Below are 14,622 nucleotides of genomic sequence, written 5' to 3' on the forward strand. Positions count from 1 at the left end.
CAAAACTGCAGTAGAACTTAGCATCTGCGCTGTGCGAAATCCCAGAAGGAAACATTTCCATCAGTTTCTCTAAATCACGACCGCATCTTGTCACGGTCCGCGCGGTCCCCCCAACGGAGATTCGAGTCCTCCCTCGGGCATGAGCGTGTGTGTTGTCCTTAGCGTAAGTTAGATTAAATAGTGCGTAAGCTTAGGGACCGATGACCTCAGCAGTCTGGTCTCATAAGGTCTTACCACAAATTTTAAAATTCCAATTTAAGTCACGTTCCACAACCGTTGTGAAGTTTCTTCTTCCTGTACTAACAGTGTAACTTACGATATTAGAAACAGGGTAGCAGTTACGTGAAGACTCAAACACTAAAACATAAGTTTTCATCTGCAGAAATGTTTGTATCAAAGTCACAGAGCCCATGTCTCTTCTATAAAGTCGTAGCCTCGATATTCTATTAAGAACTCAGAGTTGGTTGAAACCCAATGCATAAAGTAGTGATCTCTTAGGGGACGTTGATCCCCAAGCCAAAAAATTCATCAAGAAAGCTAGTAGAGTAGTTATATATGACAGAACTGGTAGAAAATTACTAACATCCTGCAAAGATAAAAATTAGTCCCAATTTGATGAATAGAGAAAACATGCAAGCACATATCAAACACGATAACAACTCCACTCTATATAAAAAATAACAATTAAAATACGACAAAAACCTTCTATACCTTAGTGCTACATTTCAGAGATCGTTCCAGAAAAAGAAAATGTTACAGTCTCACTAGAAAGAGAGACAACTGACATAGAAAACTTAAAGGCTAGCTGTGAGCCTTGCAGAAGTGTGAAACCTGTGACCTACAATATTTTCACCATACAGACCTGGCGATAGAGCTTCCAAAAAAATCATATGGAGTTCTGATCAAATAAATGTTTTCTGGTGTCGAAACTTAGAAAAACGAAATTTTAAAATATGCATTTAAAATATTGTTACATAGTGAGACACATTTACGAGAAAGCTCCGGTATTGAAAAATGTTTAAAATTACTAAAAGACTCCAGACCCTGACGGATTTTGTATTAGATTTGATAATGGCCAAAATTCCAAGCTCACATTTACTGGGAAATCACTTGTACAGCGAATAGTCTCACATGACTGTAAAATGGCGCCGGTCATTCCTGTTTACAAACAAGATGAACGAAATGGTGACAAGAGTGTAGGGCAGTATCGCTAATGTCTTCCTATTGCAGAACGCAGAGCATGTTCTATTAAAGGATCAGAATGGGTTCGGCAAAAACCAGTGAAATACAGCTCTGTCTTATCAGTTTAGATGTTTTGTAAATATGCAGATATATTCCGTCTTAGGAAATCCTTTCAACGTTGTATCATAGTGATGACTGACAACAATGATAGAAACCAATTTTTGCTTGGCTAGAAGAATTTTGAATAACAGAACCCAGTACGATACAATGGACGGAAAATGTTCAGCATAAATGAAATAAACGTTAGGTATGTCTCAAGTAAGTTTTGCAAATGTTCACAGTTTACATAAACGACTTATTACAAAGAGTCATCAGCAAATAGCAGATGTTCTCTGCACCAAAGCATTGTAGGTGGGCGATAGTCAAGAAATGGCAGAACGAGTTAAACACTATGTCCACCTGGTGCACTGACCTATAGTTCTCTTCATATGTGTGTAAATTTAAGATAATAACCAAAATAAAGAGCCCATCAGTGTCTGATTACGGATTAGTGCTAATCGTCTGTATTTCGTCACACTATTTAACCCTTTGTCACCATTAGGACGTTTGAGTCCCACGATAGTCTACCAGGGAACTAGTGGGAATTTGCTGCATGATATTACAACATATCGCCGTCCCACTGGTGAAAGGACGTCTGCTAATAGTTTGCAGAATTCTTACAGACTGCTCCTGTGCATTGCGCTGTCTTTAAGTTTCGTTGTTAACTCTGTGATCCGTATTGTTGCATCGAGTTAGTTGGCGCCTGCAGCCAGGCTACCCAACTAACAGGTATGCAATGCGGGCTAATATCACGCCGTCGCAGGCGGTTCGCGTCGATGAACTAACACACCTATTGACGTTTAGCGCATCACACAGCGTGCCCTTATTGAGCACCTGTGATGTGAGTTACAAAATGAGAGAGATACTCTATCCATTAATTTTTGTCTCTTTTCCGTATGTCTTGCAGCTTCTGGGTAGTCATCTTCTGAAGCCGCAAAGATACTGACAACAGACATCGAACTCCTTCACAGACGAGCTGTTTGTCCGTTAACGGGTCAGCACAGCTAACAGAAATATGTTCACGTCACTTGAATAGTTATCTTTCGAGGAAAAGGTTCCCGCGTAGCCTTATTAGGTAACTTTATGTATCCGTTATGCTAGGATGACTGTGAAATTATTCAGCTTCCTCCGTAGTACAGTGTGGTTACAATTAAACTTCGTTACTTGAGCCAGTGCCGACGGAAAACTATTTACCGTATGGTTACACAGCTTCATACGCATGATGCTCAGACAGAGCGCTGCAGGATTTGCATTGATAGTAGTGATAGTATTGAGTTGCCGTTAGGTGCCGGCAAAGGTACTGCGGCATGGGGTTGAAACATGTGCATCAGTGTGCATTACAGCTGGAGACGATCAAGGTGAGTATGGACAATTTGAGCAGGGCTTTAAATGCAAACCTGTTTTATTAAAACGACGTCAAATGCTTCTGGTCTATAAGCGTACCAATGCATTAAAAGAGTAGGGGGAGGTCTTCGGGGGTTGAACAACATGATTCGGAAATTCGAATTAACTGGCGATTTAGGAATTGTTGCACCACAAATTGTTTAAGACGTTGCTGTTGCCGTGGCTGGGAATTCTGGACGCAATGTGCGATCTTCAGATAATGCATGGATGGAGTCACGACAGCTGCACTTTCTGTGGTCCACCGTTCGAGAAGTTCTGCGAACAGTTGTGAAATGGTTTCTCCAGTGCGGTTCCAGGCTGTCGTGGATGCAGATGTTCGTCAGTCTGAGTAACGTTTGTAACCTTGGCGAACCATCAAAGTATCATTCTGCAACACAGAAGAACCGCCCATGTTTTTCATTGCAGTCAAGTTGCGGCAGATGTCCAAGCTCCTTTCTTCTGTAGCCACGGTATGTGAGTCAAACTTTGAATGCACAACTTTTTTTCAAAACTTTCTAGACAATGTCTGGTTTAGAGATGTTCAGTTCGTTGCTTCATTGCGATTTGTGATACAACAATGTTGACATACTACATTCGCACCTCTACTACCAAGCACTGCTTACTGGCAACTGAGTGGTCGAACGCACATCTGTTGTTTATAGTTTTTTGTTCAAGATGCCACCGTAGTAGTGGTACTGACGTCGCTTATGTGTCGGGAATAAAATCAGTCTATGAACATTATGGATGGATGCGTTAGCCTTGGACCTTTCCTTCTACCTTTTGGATGATGACTGAATGCCCTTGCTTGCTTCATTATGAACAACTTTTCCCAACAAATTATCGTCCTCATATTAATACATTTCCATAGATAACTTCGGCAAAATTTTGTCATGAATAGAAATGAGTCTGCGATGAATTCCAGTAGCTAATTCCCATATCACGACAAGAAACGGAATCGCAGCAGAATCTTCGCACTTCCTGGTATTTTGAATCGATATTTTCATTATCGTGAAGTCACTTTTTTACTATAAACGTACTTCATAAGTCAAACTGAAATCATCATTTAATGACGGCGACGGCGTTGTCATTAAACAGCACTAGGTGAAGTAGACGCAGATCGCGTAGGCAACTGGCCGCGGCCGGTTTAAACAAACCTACCTATCACAATCTTGAGCAATAAGGTAGTACAGGAATTTGACACCTGCCCAGTCGTGAAGCCAGTCTGGTGTCAATGCAGCCACCCTCGTGGCACACGTGAAGCTGACGATTAGCGAGACGTCAGTGCAACCAAGTGTGAAAAAGTTTCTCTAATTTTCAATACGCATGCCGTTGTCCGCATCTAAAAGGTTGTTTGGACCTGCTGTGAAACATAGACATTAAACGTAGCTCTCACACTTCCTTGTCGTTGTCCGGATCTTAAAGGTTGTATGGACCTGCTGTGAAACATAGACGATAAACATTTCAGACCAGAAGAGAACAGAGGCTTTTGAAATGTGGTTCTGCAGAAGAGATGGCTAGATCTACTAATCAGTGAGAAAGTACTGAAGAAAATTTGCAGACAGAAAAATTTAAGTCCTGACCTGATTAAAAAATGGTCATAAGACATCAAGTAAAAGCCTATTTTGTTATGGAGTGGGGTGAGAGGGTGTGGGTGCGGAATTTTAGAAGGAGACCGATGCTCGAATACAGTAAGCAGGTCCATATGGATGTAGACTGTAGCAGATTTGTACAGATGAAAGGACTAGTACATTGTGGACTAGCGTGGAGAGCTACATCAAACCAATCTTCGGAACGAGTCTAAAACAATACATTCTGCCTGCCTGCTGTGATTATTCCAGATGTTGCTTGGATTAGGCAAGGTTGGAGAAATAAACAATTGGTAATTTTTTCGAAATTAAACGTGGATATGGGAAGCGAAACTGAGATGTGAACCGCAGAGCCACTTCGCTCAGTTAACACTTGAACCACAGACACTCCGTAAATTAGCTAGTTTTATTACTTGGTTCAAATGGCTCTGAGCACTATGCGACTTAACTTATGAGATCATCAGTCTACTAGAACTTAGAACTAATTAAACCTAACTAACCTAAAGACATCGCACACATCCATGTCCGAGGCAGGATTCGAATCTGCGACCGTAGCGGTCGCTCGGCTCCAGATTGTAGCGCCTAGAACCGCACGGCTACTCCGGCCGGCAGTATTATTACTCACTGTCACCACGAAATACGTAGTTTCGCAGCAAAATGAGTCTTAACTTGTGATCAACACCGCAACTCACCTGACTGCGAAGCATTGTCGTGGCTATCTGTTGTCTCTGCTGTGTGGTTCACTTCACTGGTAACCAGTAGCTTGTAGGTCTCGCTTTTATACGGTGCCACTGGCGGCTGACGTTTTTCGTCAATTTGCTGGAGGCACGCGTTACACGGCAACCGCCGTCTGGACGCCACGCACTGGCGATTTCGCTGAAAAAAAAAAAAACAGTTGTCAGCTTGTTTTTTTGTTTTGTGGCTGATAGTGACAGCTAGCTGCATAGCTGCAGCCGACCGTGATGAAAGTTTGGGCACACTGCCCGCACGAGCGACATTGTGAAGGACGCAGAAGAAAGCCCTGACCACCGCGACGACCACTTGCGGCGATACCACTGCAGAATTACTCAACTGACGATGGCCAAACTCCTACGACAACTTTCTGTGTTTATGACAAACACTAAGACATGTGATCAACACATTAAGACTGATAATTTGTATTCATGCGACAGCATGATTACCGATATGTTTCAAAACGCCGCGCATAAATACGTAAGTTTTCGCTCTATTTCCTCTATTTCCAAAAAAAAAAAAAAAAAAAAAAAAAGTTGTGAGAAATGTTTTGGATATCCCCTGGGCTAGGGCCCATTTTTACAACCAATAGAAGGTTCGCGTTACTGTCACTATCCTACAGCATCAAAAGTAAAAATATAATACACTTCTTCTTCTTAGGCAGATGGAGACACTCGGTTAGTAATTCTTGATGGGGCTTGTAGAGGCACCATTAATTCATGAGCGGTTCCTTGAAACACCCTCCAAAGAGAGTTTTTTAATACATCTTCGCCGTCATCAGCGGATCTAAACCCAACCGAGAGTTCCAAAATGTCTATGTACAGCTAACTGCTGAAATTTGTACGATATGTTCCTAAGATCCTGATCTCGAACAGCCTCGAAAATTTTCTTGATATGTTTATCCCTTTCCCAGATACAGGGGTTCAAAGTTTCCTAACTTGAACACGTAAAATATGCAGGTAAAAATGAAATAAATTGCTTGATGACGGTATAACAGTGATAAACCCATGATTTAATTAAACTGACCAGTACGCTCGTGAATGAGTAATACGTTTGCGTAAATTCATAGCTTCTGAGGAAACCCAGAAAAGCGTTTTTCGCTAGTATTTTGCCATAAACAGAAGACCAAACCCCAGTCGCAGCTTCAAAGCTGGCTATGCCCAGCGAAAGGCTGTAATTTTTTTAGGATGTACTCCTAAGATTCTGGTCTCGAAAAACCTTGTAAATTTTCTAGATATCTTTACCCGTTTTTTATGCTTAGACAATGGTAGCAGAAAAAAGACGGAGAAATAATAAATACTCGAAAATAGTAGACAATGGTTGTCGTACAGAAAGAGCGAAGGAGATAATGGCATTGTGAGAGAAAACTAGGGACATAGTGCTAGTGGATGTTAGTAGACAGTGAAGGAACAGGGACAGGAAAAGAGTGAAGGAGACAGAGCCAGTGGAAGCGGGTGACAGGCAGTGGTAATGAGAGACAGAGACTATGACAGTGACAACGGAGAAGACAGTCAGAAGGGAAAGAACGAATGACGTAGTAGCATTAAGAGAGAACAAGAGGGAAACAGTGACAGTGGGAGGGGACAATAGTAGCAGGACAAAACGGAGGAGACACTGGCTGTGTGACAGGATACGGTGACAGTTGGAGAGCCACAGAGACATAATGGCAATCAGTTGGACCAAGTCAGTCAGTGAGGATGGGAAAACTGGGAGTGGATGGACAAGAGAGACGTACAATAGTGGACTACTGAGTGTGAGTGAATTGCAGTCAGGGCAGCTTGTGGGAGTAAGAGTTGAGTTGCATGTTAAAAACACCGCAAATATGTTCGCATGCCAATGTTTCTGTCAAAATTTTTAAAGGTGCTGAGGAAGACAGGATAAGTCAGCTGGTAGCCCACTTCTCAGTGAGAGTCTTTTAATAAAGAGGAGCATGCATTTTTTGTGCTCCGATAGGATCATTTTTCCGCTGTCTCTGATATCTTCCTATATTGAGATTTTTTTCTGGTTTTGTATGTTACTCCCTCAACAGAGACTTTTTCTGTCAGCGAGCCTATTAATATTTGCATAAATAATGAAAGAGAAATTAAGAAGAAGATAAAGGAGGAAACGATAGACTCACTAAAAAAGGAAGTCTGGTTCGAGGTTTCTAAGGTAGTTTTCCAGCACACCGTAAAGATTATAGCAAAGAGCCAGAGGGGGAGTCGTGACGACGAGCGACATGTCTTATGCCTCACTATTAGGGAATATGTTGCGACGTTACGGCCTCTTGGTCGCCAACTAAGGCGCAACTTCTGATCATGCACAAAATCACTCAGCGGGTCTAAGTCACTCGTTAACATGTCTAGTGTGGCAAAAGAATACAGAGAAAGCAAAGGCGAGGTGTAAAATGTCGTGTTCAAAAATCATTCAAGCAGAAGGTCTGTACAAACATACCGTCGTTTGACTATCGTATGGAGCAGATACGTAGAAATAGCAACGCTGGCGTAGAGAAACAACTGAAAGAGTTGAAAACAAATGAATCTCCAGGTCCGGATGGTATCTCAGTTTGGTTTTACATAGAGTATTCTAAGGCACTGGTCTCTTACTTAGGTTGCATTCATCGAGAATCTCTGGCCCAGCGCAAACTCCTAAGCCACTGGAAAAAAGCGGAGGTAACTCATGTACCTAAGAAGGATAAAAGAACGAACGAACAAAATTACATAAAAATATCCTTAACATCGGCTTTCTGCAAAATTCTTGTACTATTCTCCCCTCTAATACATTATATTCCCTTGAGACGGAACACTTTATGCCCACAAATCAGAAAGTATTTAGAAAGCATAGCTCGTGCGAAACTCATGTTGCCCTTTCCTTACAAGTTATCCACGCACGAAGTCCCGTGTTCGATTCCCGGCGGGGTCATTGATTTTCTCTGCTTCGAGATGACTGAATGCTGTGTCGTCTTCATCATCATCATTCATCCCCATTACGGTCGGAGGAAGGCAATGGCAAACCACCTCCGCTAGGACCTTGCCTACTCTACGGGTCTCTCGCATCGTCCCCTACGCTCCTCGGAGTATGGGACATCATCATCATCATCATCATCATCATCATCCTGCATACCATGGAGGAAATGCAAAAGACAGTTTCCATGTTCCTAGCTTTCCGGAGAACGTTTGACACAGCACGCCGCTGCAGACTGTTAGCAAAGGTACGAGCATGGGGAATAGGTTCCCAGATATGTGCTTGACTCGAAGATTTCTTAAGTAATAGAATCCAGTATGATTGTCCATGAGAGACAACGGTATCGCCAGGACTGTCCAGAGAAGTGTTACAGGACCGCTGTTTATATCAGGGCTTCCCAACGTGTGGTCCGCGGACCCCTTAGGGGTCCGCCGGCTCTTTCTAGGAGGTCCGCGGCCACCTTTCACCAAATCGTGTGAAATAATGAGTAAAATTATTGAATAGAATTGTGAAAATCAAAATCATCACTATTTTTTTTCGTGAAAAACATTTGCACTTTTACTTTAGGTCGTATGCCCAAGCAGTCTTTGCGGTTCCTAAGTGAGAACCTATACACAGTTTAGTGCCGGAGAATGCGACTTCCCTGATCGACTGTTTAGTAACAATACGGAGGTCGTTAGTGCCCCGGCTCACGGAGCTACGTGCGCTGAAACCTTTTACGCATGCGCGGAGCGAGCTTTGTCGACCAATGACAGCGCTCGCTGGCACGTATGCGGCCCCAGGCATCATTAAATCTTAAACTTGCTTTGTCAGTGCACTATCTGTTTCATAAGTCGATTTTTGGCCAGTTAATTACTGGTAACATGGATCGGTGGCTGAAGTCAGGATCATTGAAGAAGGGTGCAGTTTCTGCATCGCCTTCACAACGAGGGAAGTTTCCAGTTGAAATGAGTGAGGAGGGAGGACGACCAATGGAAGACCTTACATACATTTGAACATTTTTCTTCGGATTTCACGAAAAAACAACACACACACACCCACACCCAACCACCCACACACATATACAAACACACACACACGACTGTTACGAAATATGCATGCTCCTTACACAACAGTAGCCAAATAGTGGATGTGAACAGACCATAAGCGGCAGCTTGTCAACAGTGAACAGTTTGGACATGACGTTGATTGCTCTTGGAGGAAGGCAGCTCCACCGTGTGAAATTTCAATTACCAAGTAATTTTAATCAGGCTGTAGTGTTGAACAAAGGGAGTAAATTCATTAGTAGGTGTCTGGATACAGTGGGAATTCAAATTGAGTCGTTAATTTGAAGTTGTTTCCATTCATCTCTAAACCAAAGACTGTTGATACTTGGGGGGTGGGGTGGGGGGAGGGGGGTCATTGGCAACATGGCACTTGCATTAAGAAGCTTTCAGTTTCCATGGGTTTCGCTCTGAAATTTAAAGTTACTGTGCTCTTGATTGACTAGGGTCCACCATGGATTTTCGACTGAAGAAAGGGTCCGCCAGCTGAAAAGGTTGGGAAGTCCTGCTCTGTATACTAAAATGATCTGACAGCCTGTTTGCTGTTGGGCCCTACGGGTAGGTGTCGTCGTTGAATGACTCTAGGAGGATACAAGGTGACTTAGGGAAAATTTCTAGTAGGTATGATGAGGTAAGTTAATGCAGTTGAGGAAGAAAAACAATAATGTTAGAATATAGCATTTGTAGTCTGCTGCTTGACACAGCCACGTCGATTACTTAGACGTAACGTTGCAGAATGATATGAAATAGAACGAGCACGTAAGTACAGTAGCAGGGAGGCGAACCGTCGACTTCAGTTTATTGAGAGAATGTTAGTGAATCATGGTTCACCTATAAAGGAGACCACGTATATATCACCAGTACGACCCATTTTTGAGACTACTTGAGTGTCTGGAATCCCCACTAGGCTGGATTAAAGAAAGACATCGATCAATCAGAGATGGGGTGCTGGATTTGATATCGATAGGTTCGATCAACACGCGAGTATTATAGAGATTCTTTGTGAAGTCAAATGGGAATTCCTGAGGGTATGAAGACTTTCTTTTTTTTTTGCGACACTGTTGAGAAAATTTAGAGAACCGGCATTTGAAGTTGGCTGCAAAACGATTATATTGCCACCAGCGTGCATTTCGCGTAAGGAGCACTAAGATGAAAGAAATGAGGGCTCGTACTGAGATGTATAGATACTCGTTTCTCCCTTGCTCTAATAGGACAGGGAATGACTACTAACGGTACAAGGTACGCACCGCCATGCACTATACGGTGGCTTCCGAAGTATGTATATACGTAGAAATCGTCTTCATTTCTCACCGGGTCAGCGCAACATTGCCTAATATGACAGCGTCGCTTTTCCTGGGCGCAGATCGATCAAAACGCTTGACACAGATAAACTACTGCTGCTTAACGACGGAGTCGGGTGGCGGCGGTAGTCGAGAGCGATCCGAGTCCAAGGTCACGGCTGGCGATAGCTGATAGAATCAGCTGCAGTCTGTTCATTGCTCGACACATGATTAAATGTTGTCTACAAACAGTTGCATTACGAGAGCTGGATTTCGGCGAGTGATATGCGCAGTACTGTGTGCGATGGCGCAGGCGTCGATTATTATTAATTTGAGCAGATGTGTGCTAACTGGCAAGAAAATCATTTTTGATCGTTTATATCGATGATACTGTGGTCACCATTGTAATTAGCGAGTTTCATTCGTGACTTACGAAGCCGTCAGTCGTATGAAATGCTGTGTTATATGTAGTGATTGCATTTTGAGCAGTGTCGTGCGAAGAATTTCAACGTTGAATAAATTAATGGCATGCCTTAAAACGAATTTACGCACTCTTTACCGGAAGATAAACCAGGATCGTCCCATATCAGTTTCATCCAACTTTTCATCATAAACGGCTGTTACCTTAGAAGACACAAGGCGAGCAAATAGAGTAGTATGATGAAAGCCCGTTGCTGTTTGCATCCAACTGCATCGCTCCTGTGTACGGCCAGGCTGTAACCACCGGTCATCCTGCCTCGCCTCTTCGAGTGGATAAGAGAACTTTGGAGGAAAGAGAACTATCTGGATGAACATCAAAAGCTCAGATGGAAAACCAGTCCTAAGCAAAGAAGGGAAAGCAGAAAGGTCGAAGAAGTATTTAGAGGCTCTATACAAGGGAGATGCATTTGAGGGCAATATTATGGGAATGGAAGAGAACGCACAGAAATATCAGAAGGGAGATATGATACTGCATGAAGAATTTGACAAAGCACTGAAATACAGAAGTCGAAAATAAGACTCGGGAGTATATAACATTCTGTTAGAGCTACTGATAGCCTTGGCAGAGTCAGCCGTGACAAAACTTTTCCATCTGTCGAGCAAGATGTACGAGACAGGCGAAATACCCTCAGACACCAAGAATAATATAATAATCCCAGTTCCAAAGAAACCAGCTGTTGACAGTCTGAAAATTACCGAGCGATCAGTTTAATGGCTCACGGCTGCAAAACACTAACACGAATCCCTTACAGAAGAAAGAAGAAACTGGTAGCGGCCGATCTCGGGGAGGATCAGTTTGGATTCCAGAGAAATATAGGAACACGCGAGGTAATAATGACCCTATGACTTCTCATAGGAGACAGGTTAAGGGAAGTCAAACCTACGTTTATAGCATTTGTAGTCCAAGAGAAAGCTTTTGACAATACTGGACTGAAATACTCTTCTTCAAATTCTAAAGGTGGCGGGGATAAAGTACAGGGAGCAAAAGGCAGAAAACAGAGGGCAGTTATAAGAGTCGAGAGACACGAAAGGGAAGCAGTGGTTGAGAAAGGAAAGAGAGAGGGTTTTAGCCTATCCCTGACGTTATTCAATCTGTATATTGAGCAAGCAGTAAAGGAATCAGAAGAAAAATTTGGAGTATGAATTAAAATGCTGGGAAAAGAAATAAGAACCTTGAGGTCTGCCGATGACATTGTAATTGTGTCAGGGACAGAAAAGGAGCAGTTGAACGGAATGGACAGTATCGTAAAAGGAGGATATAGGATGAACATCAACAAAAGCAAAACGAGGATAATGGAGTTTAGTCGAATTAAATCAGATGATGCTGACGGAATTAGATTAGGAAATAAGACACTTAAACTAGTGAATGAGTTTTGCTATTTGGGAAGCAAAATAACTGATGATGGTCGAAGTAGTGAGAATACAAAATGCTGACTGTCAATGGCAAGAAAAGAGTTTCTGATGAAGAGAAATTTGTTACTATTGAGTATAGATATAAGTGTTAGAAAGTCCTTTCTGAAATTATTGTATGGAGTATAGCCATATATGGAAGTGTAACATGGACGATAAATAGTTTAAACAAGAAGAGAATAGAAGCCTCTTAAATGTTGCTCTACAGAAGAATGCTATTAGATGGGTTGATCACGAAACGAATGAGGAAGCACTGAACAGAATTGGGGACAAGAGAAATTTGTGGTACACTCTGACCAAAAGATTGGATCGTCGGTTGATAGGACACATTCTGAGACATCAAGTTACTTATCTGTAGTTACTTATGAAGAGGCTTGCACAGGATAGAGTAGCATGGGGAGCTGCATCAAACTGAAGACCATAACAACGTGTTGCAACAGGAACAGAAAAAAGAAAACATACTAATCGGTGTAGCCCAGGGAACACTAGTAAAGAAGATGATTCAAAAGAAGGCTGTAAGTACTGGTCAGAACACCAAAATAACTTCTATTATTTCCTTTATTTTTCTTTTCGAGTCATCAGTCTTCTAACTGGTTTGGTGCGGCCCACCACGAATTCCTCTCCTGTGCCGCCCTCTACGACTCAGAATAAGACTTGCAAACTACGTAATCAATCATTTTCTGGATGTATTTCAATCTCTGTCTTCCTCTACAGTTTTTGCCCTCTACAGCTCCCTCTATAACCATGGAAGTCATTTCCTGATCTCTTAACAAATGTCCTGTCATCCTGTCCCTTCTCCTTGTCAGTGTTTTCCACATATTCTGTTCCTCTCTGATTCTGCGCAAACATCCTCATTCCTTACCTTAACAGTCCACCTCTCAAATGCTTCGGCTCTTTTCTGTTTTCCCATAGTCCATGTTTCACTACCATACAATGCTGTGCTCAAAACGTACATTCTCAGACATTTCCTCCTCAAATTAAGGCCTATGTTTTATACTAGGAATGCCCTTTTTACCAGTGCTAGTCTGATTTTGATGCTCCATCCGTAGTGGGTTATTTTTCTGCCTAAGTAGCAGAGTGCCTTAACTTCATCTCCTTCGTAACCATCCATCCTGGTGTTAAGTTTCTCGCCGCTACGTGTCATTACTTTCGTCTTTCTTCGATTTATTCCCAATCCACACCCTGTACTCATTATACTGTTCATTGCATTCCGCAGATTCCGTAATTCTTCTTCATTTTCAATCAGGATATGTCATCAGTGAGTCAGCAATGTCATCAGTCTTACCATTGATATCCTTTCACCTTGAATTTTAATTCCACTCCTGAACCTTTGTATTGCTCCTTCGATGTAAATATTGAACAGTAGGTGCGAAATCCTACATCCCTGTCTTACATCCTTCTTAATCCGGGCACATCGTTCTTGTTGCTCCTACACTCTTATTATTCCCTCCTGGTTGCTTTATATATTGTAGATTACCTGTGTCTCTCTATCGTTTACCCACATTTTTCTCATAATTACGAACATCTTGCAAAATGTGAAATTGTCGAACTTTTTTTCCACGTAGGCAACTCCTGTGAATATGTCTTGATTTATCTTTAGTCTTGCTTCCATTATCAACCGCAACGTCAGAGTTGTCCCTCTGGCGCCTTTACCTTTCCTAAAGCCAAACTGATCGTCATCTAACACATCATTAATTTTCTTTTCCATTCTTATGTATATTATTCTTGTAACCTAATTGGATGCATGAGCTGTTAAGCTGATTTTCCGATAATTCTTGCACTTGTCAGATCTGCAGTCTTTTGAATAGTGTGGATGATATTTTTCCGAAAGTCAGATGGTATGTCGCCAGACTCATACATTCTACACACCGACGTGGATGGCCGTTTTGTTGCCACTTCCCCCAATGATTTTAGAAATTCTGATGGAATGTTATCTATCCCTTCTGTCTTACTTGATCTTAAGTCCTCCAAAGCTCTCTTAAATTCATCCGCCTTTTCTAAATCGACTCCTGTTTCTTCTTCTATCACATCATAGAGATCTTCCCCATCATAGAGGCCTTCAATGTACTCTTTCCACATATCCGCTCTCTCTTCTGCATTTAACAGTGGAATTCCCCTTGCATCCTTAATGTTACCACCTTGTTTTTAATTTCACCGAAGGCTGTTCTGACTTTCCTATATATTGTGTCATCGCTTCCGACTATCATGTCTTTTTCGACTTCTTCACAATTTGCGTGTAGCCATTTCGTCTTAGCTTCCTGCACTTCATATTTATTTCATTCCTCGGTGGTTCGATTCCCGGCGGGGTCAGGGATTTTCTCTGCCTCGTGATGACTGGGTGTTGTGTGATGTCCTTAGGTTAGTTAGATTTAAGTAGTTCTAAGTTCTAGGGGACTGATGACCATCGCTGTTAAGTTCCATAGTGCTCAGAGCCATTTGAACCATTTGATCATTCCTCAGTGACTTGTATTTCTGTGTTCTTGA

The 14,622-nt window shown here is 42.2% G+C and overlaps 1 protein-coding gene across 1 annotated transcript in view; it reads right to left on the bottom strand.

The window, feature by feature from the left end:
- Window positions 1-14,622, bottom strand: part of LOC126285154 (cuticle protein 18.6-like) — a 72,084-nt gene that overhangs the window by 8,812 nt on the left and 48,650 nt on the right. The gene's annotated exons all lie outside the window — the stretch shown is intronic.

This window comes from Schistocerca gregaria, chromosome 8, assembly GCF_023897955.1.
Source record: "Schistocerca gregaria isolate iqSchGreg1 chromosome 8, iqSchGreg1.2, whole genome shotgun sequence".
Classification (NCBI taxonomy): domain Eukaryota; kingdom Metazoa; phylum Arthropoda; class Insecta; order Orthoptera; family Acrididae; genus Schistocerca; species Schistocerca gregaria.